The sequence below is a fragment of the Mustelus asterias genome, chromosome 4 (assembly GCF_964213995.1).
Source record: "Mustelus asterias chromosome 4, sMusAst1.hap1.1, whole genome shotgun sequence".
In the NCBI taxonomy this organism is placed as follows: Eukaryota; Metazoa; Chordata; class Chondrichthyes; order Carcharhiniformes; family Triakidae; genus Mustelus; species Mustelus asterias.
In genome coordinates this window covers 70497189-70503571 of record NC_135804.1, presented here as the reverse complement: position 1 = coordinate 70503571, position 6383 = coordinate 70497189, and the positions used below count along the sequence as shown (strand labels likewise).

General features: G+C 46.2%; 1 pseudogene; it reads left to right on the top strand.

Annotated features, from left to right (window-relative positions):
• The first annotated feature begins 5487 nt into the window (after positions 1-5487).
• Positions 5488-5979, top strand: LOC144492315 (RNA-binding protein 3 pseudogene; annotated as a pseudogene).
• Positions 5980-6383: the final 404 nt, after the last annotated feature.

Here is a 6383-nt window from a genome sequence, read left to right as displayed (position 1 = left end):
ATTTTCAATTCCTTTATTCTTCTTACTAAAGTACATAACTTCATATTTTCCACATTAGTCCATCTGCAAGTTTTTGCCCATCATTTAATCTGTCTATATCACTCTGTAGACACTTTGTGTCATCCTCACCACTTGCCTTCCTGTCGATTTTTGTGTCATCCACAAACTTGGCAATAGTACATTCACTTCCCTCATCCAAGACATTAATACATAATGTAAACAACTGTAGCCCCAGCGATGATCCCTGTGGCACTCTACTAGTTACAGGTTACCATCCTGAAAATATCCTTCTTGTTCCAACTCTCTGTCTTCTATTAGTTAGTAAGAAGTCTCACAACACCAGGTTAAAGTCCAACAGGTTTATTTGGTAGCAAATACCATAAGCTTTCGGAGCGCTGCTCCTTCGCTCCGAAAGCTTATGGTATTTGCTACCAAATAAACCTGTTGGACTTTAACCTGGTGTTGTGAGACTTCTTACTGTGTTCACCCCAGTCCAACGCCGGCATCTCCACATCATGACTTCTATTCATTCTATTAGTTAGTCAATCCTCTAATCATGCTAATAGACTACCCCAACACCATGTGCTCTTCTCTTCCTAAGTAGCCTTTTGTGTGGTATCTTATCGAATGCATTTTGGAAATCAAGTGCCATTTACTTTATCTACACTGCTCATTATCACCTCAAAGAATTCTAATGAACTTTATGTTTTAGGTATTTCATCAGACAATACTTTGAATCACAGCTAAAAAATCTAGTTACTAATCCTTCAGAATTCCTGGGATTTATTTGCCTATTATGGCTGGCCCAATTCTGACTTTTGCTTTAATAGCCAGGTCCTCCAAAGGTGATTTCACCTTCATTCTGCTTGTCTTTAATTTTGATGCCTGTGTCAAATATCTGGACAATTTCTAAACCTCACAATCATTGAGTCCGCTATTCTTTGTGCAGGTGATCCTGTAGGAGAGTCCAGGACCAGAGGGCATAATCTCAGAGTGAGGGATTGCTGATTTAAGACAGAGATAAGGAGGAATTTCTTCTCTCAGAGGGTAGTGAATCTGTGAAATTCTTTACTGCAGAGGGCTGCAGAGACTGGGTTATTAAGTAAGTTCAAGCTTGAGATACAGAGATTTTTTATCAGTAAGGGAATCAAGTGTGGCCAAACGGGCCACCTAAAATAGCGATTTGTAAAGCACTCTGGGACAATTGGGCAAGAACTAAAATGACAGGCTGCAGCCTAAAAGACAGAGATAAACAGGCTGCAACTCAGACAACTGAACACACAGGAAATAGGCCATCCCAAGGACAATGGGCACTTTCTGGTCAAACATACTTGTTTACCTTAACTCCTTATTTGGAAGGGAAGTATGTGACCTATGTGCCTCCAGCACCTACAGGCATAGCCATTGGATACACACCCAGAGATCAGTGTGGCAGCACCTGATTGGACTCTTATCGATCAGGGTGATCAAGCCCTGATCAATTGATTGACAAGAATCAGGAGACCGCCCTAAAAGGACACAAAACCAAGGAGGGATAAAAGGTGCTGTTCAACAGAAGAAGCTCTTGCTCTCTCTCTCTCTCTCTGACCCCACGAACGAGCTACAACAACAGTGACCGTCGCCAGCGACAACCAGCACGAGCAGAGCCACCACACCCGAGAAGGAAGGAAGTCCAGAGCCAGAGTGCCAGACCAGACCAAAGGACCAGACCACGCAGAGGACGACCGAGACCAACACACAGATAGAGGCCAATATCTGCTTGGGTACTTGCCAGTCACGCAAAGTTAAGTCAAGGTCTTGTATTGGACTTGAACTTTAGTATTTCTGTAAGATAACTTATTGTTGGTTGGGTGGGTGATTATTGATTGTGTGTCTTAAATAAATATTGGTTGTACTAACAAGACGCCTACTCGCAGTTCTTTGTCCACCGTATAAGGTTAAAACAGACTGTGCGGCAGGCACAACAATTGGCGACTCCACTGGGACATCGACAAGAAGTAACTTTGTTGCTCTGATGTCGAATCCCGCAGAATCTATCTTGAACAATTATTTAAAACTCAGAGCCAAACTCCTTATTGGGCAAATAACTGCTTTCGGGAAATTGTTTATTGTGCATGCATTGTTATGAACAAGGAGGATAGGGTAAACTCCGTAGGTTTACATTAGAATCCAGAGAGATTAGGACCGGAACATAGCCCAAAGCCGTACCCGCAGTCCGATCAACTTCCTGCCCCTTGTCGTTGAATATAGAATGGCAGGAAACAGGACAGAGGCAAAGTGTCCCATATGGGAAACAAAAATCAGAGAATGTATTGAGAAGAAAGGGTGGCCCCTATGGGCAGCATCTTGTGCCAATACTGAGACGGGACCGGGGTCCCTAGGGCAGAAGCATTGGGACGATCTGAGGAAAGTTCAGGGAAAACGGGCAGACAAATGTGAGAAAGCGACTGCCATTGTGAGCTGCTTAGGACAGCTGCTAGGAACAGAAAAGGAATTAAACACAGTTCGTAAGGAACTGGAGGAATCGAAGTGGGTACAGGAGGAAAAGGAGGAGGAGATTAAGAAACGAAAGGAACAACAGCAGGAGAGGATAGAGCAAATAAGAGCCCAAAAGGACAGAGAGATAGATGAATTAAAGAGAACCAACCAGGCAAATTTATTACATCTGGGCAATTTTCAAACCCAGCATGAAAGAGTCTACCAAGACACCCAGCGCGCTGTCTTGGCGAAAGGTGAAGCCAAGCGGGCAGTAGCACGATTGGAAGCTAAGTGCACCGATCTGTAGGCGGCAATAAAAGAGCTACAACAAGCCAGTAAAAAACAGAGACAGGCAACCGCTGACCACTCCAAATGCCAGTGAGAAATTTCACGGCTGGAATCCCTATTATCGGTTCAAAACGGATTTATGTGTACCTTCGGGGCAGTAGAGGAACAGGAGATAGAGAATGCAGATTGGGGAGTGTTAAAGGAGAGTGCTAAGCTGTATGTTATGCGAACCGAGGTGTGGAGTCCACCACCATCTTTCCCAGGGGAAGTCATATCCCCAGATTCACCTCCAGTATCGATGCACCCAGTGATGACTGAACGTTGGGTAGGACAGTCTCAGGGCCCAGCTATTACAAACACGACCCCGTTTACGGTGGCATAATTGGCAGAAATCGCAAATAAAATCACAACCTTTGAGCCATTGGCTGATCCACACAGTTCTTTGAGGATGTTAGGCAGCAGAAGATAATGCATGGGCTAGATGAAAGGGAAGAGGTGAAACTGATAGTCATGTGCTTAAGCAAGTCTGTACAGTCTGCCCTGCCAGCCCCTCAAAATGTCGGGGAAGGAACCCGAAACGAGATTAAGGAAGCGATATTGACCGCGGTAGGGTTTAATAAAGGGGATCCTGTAGATAGGTTAAATAAATGTGGACAGAGGACAGGGGAACATCCGACTGCCTTTGCCGGTCGTTTATGGATCCACTTCACGGGAGTATATGGAGAATTGGATCCCGCTAGATTAAATGAAACTGATTCATCCAAATGGGCTCGGACATTAGTCTCGCACACGACAGAGGAAGGCAAGAAAGCCTGCGCCAATTTTGACCCCGCAGATACCACACACAATGAAGCATGGGTTCTCTGACGCTTCGCTCGAGTCTGGGAACAGGAAGTTCAGGGAGTCCCAATGTCACAGTCAGAAAGGGAGACGAGAATGTTTCCGATGAGGGCTAGCCAGGGTCCAGTATGGAGGAGCGAGGGTAGAGGGGATCCCCAACACCAGAGAGGTACAGCTCCACCTTACACAGCAGCCCCGGAGAGAGATAGAGGGACATGTTTTAATTTGTCACTGGGTGCATCGATATTGGAGGTGAATCTGGGGATATGACTTCCCCTGGGAAAGATGGTGGTGGACTCCACACCTCGGTTCGCATAACTCCCTGAACTTCCTGTTCCCAGACTCGAGCGAAGCGTCAGAGAACCCATGCTTCATTGTGTGTGGTATCTGAGGGGGCTGAAGGGTGGATCAGTAAATTTGCTGATGACACCAAGATTGGTGGAGTAGTGGATGAGGTGGAGGGCTGTTGTAGGCTGCAAAGAGACATAGATAGGATGCAAAGCTGGGCTGAAAAATGGCAAATGGAGTTTAATCCTGATAAATGTGAGGTGATTCATTTTGGTAGGACAAATTTAAATGTGGATTACAGGGTCAAAGGTAGGGTTCTGAAGACTGTGGAGGAACAGAGAGATCTTGGGGTTCATATCCACAGATCTCTAAAGGTTGCCACTCAAGTGGATAGAGCTGTGAAGAAGGCCTATAGTGTGTTAGCTTTTATGAACAGGGGGTTGGAGTTTAAGAGCCATGGGGTTATGCTGCAACTGTACAGGACCTTGGTGAGACCACATTTGGAATATTGTGTGCAGTTCTGGTCACCTCACTATAAGAAGGATGTGGAAATGCTGGAAAGAGTGCAGAGGAGATTTACCAGGATGCTGCCTGGTTTGGAGGGTAGGTCTTATGAGGAAAGGTTGAGGGAGCTAGGCTGTTCTCTCTGGAGTGGAGGAGGCTGAGGGGAGACTTAATAGAGGTTTATAAAATGATGAAGGGGATAGATAGAGTGAACGTTCAAAGACTATTTCCTCGGGTGGATGGAGCTATTACAAGGGGGCATAACTATAGGGTTCGTGGTGGGAGATACAGGAAGGATATCAGAGGTAGGTTCTTTACGCAGAGAGTGGTTGGGGTGTGGAATGGACTGCCTGCAGTGATAGTGGAGTCAGACACTTTAGGAACATTTAAGCGGTTATTGGATAGGCACATGGAGCACACCAGGATGATAGGGAGTGGGATAGCTTGATCTTGGTTTCAGATAAAGCTCGGCACAACATCGTGGGCCGAGGGGCCTGTTCTGTGCTGGTCTGTTCTATGTTCTATGTTCTATTCTCTTTTAACTCTCCCCAGTCTGCATCCTCTATCTCCTGTTCCTCTACTGCCCCGAAGGTACACATAAATCCGTTTTGAACTGATAATCAGCACGGTAGCACAGTGGTTCGCATTGCTGCTTCACAGCTTCGATTCCCAGCTTGGGTCACTGTCTGTGTGGAGTTTGCACATTCTCCTCCTGTGTCTGCGTGGGTTTCCTCTGGGTGCTCCGGTTTCCTCCCACAGTCCAAAGATGATCGGGTAAAGTTGATTGGCCAGATTAAAAATTGCCCCTTAGAGTCCTGAGATGTGTAGGTTAGAGGGATTAGCGGGTAAATATGTGGGGGTAGGGCCTGAGTGGGGTTGTGTCGGTGCAGACTCGATGGGCCGAATAGCCTCCTTCTGCACTGTAGGGTTTCTATGATTCTATGATTCTATAATTGCGGGCAGCCAGGACACTTCGCCCAAGATTGTAGGAGACCCCCACCACATACACGATCCCCAAGACCACCGGCTCCACCAGTTATGCCAGCTCCTAGAGCTTCACACACTCAAGTGCGCAGCAATTCCTCCACCATGACTGAATCAGGAAAGTTGTTTATCGGCGGCATGAACTTCAACACAGACGAGCAGTCCCTGGAACAGGTTTTCTCCAAGTACGGGCAGATCTCTGAGGTGAAAGTGATTAAAGACAAAGACACCATGGTGTCCCGCGGTTTCAGCTTCATCACTTTCGAAAACCCAGAGGACGCCAGAGACGCGTTGCAGGCGATGAATGGAAAATCCTTCAATGGGTGCCAGATCCGGGTGGGTCATGCCAAGAATAGGTCTGGAGGCGGTCGCGGGTATGATCAAGGCAGCTATAGTGGTGGCTACAGTAACAGTGGCTGCAGGAGAGGAGCAGGAGGTGGCTATTGGGATAGTGGCAGGAGAGGAAGCTATCGTGGCGGAGGCCGGTTTGATACAGGAGACCGGGATAGCTATTCGGATGGATACAAAGGCCATGGTGGATACGGTTATGGTGGTGGTGGTGGTTACGGAGGCCACTCATACAGGGACTATGACTGATCAAAGCAAGAGAAGCATTTCTGCCAGATTCAGGATCAACCTCCCACCTTGTTCCTAAAATGGCTCCTGGAACCGCAGAAAGCACTATCTGATGAAATTTGATTTGCCTTTATGTTAAAATGCTAGAAAACCATTTTCACCATGATTAATCTTGTTATCCAGTTGTTGACTCGGTTAACTCTTTATGAGGATTGAACATTTCTTTAAATAAAAGCTGTGAGACTTTTAATGAATTTAAATGACTTCACTTGGAAAATTGGCATGGAATGTCTGTTGAGGGATTGAGATCGCAAGTTAAATATTGCCAGCAATGTACCCAGTTACTTTTGAGTTATTTTCCTTGCCACTGAAAACAAAGAACAAAGAGAACAAAGAACAATACAGCACAGGAACAGGCCCTTCGG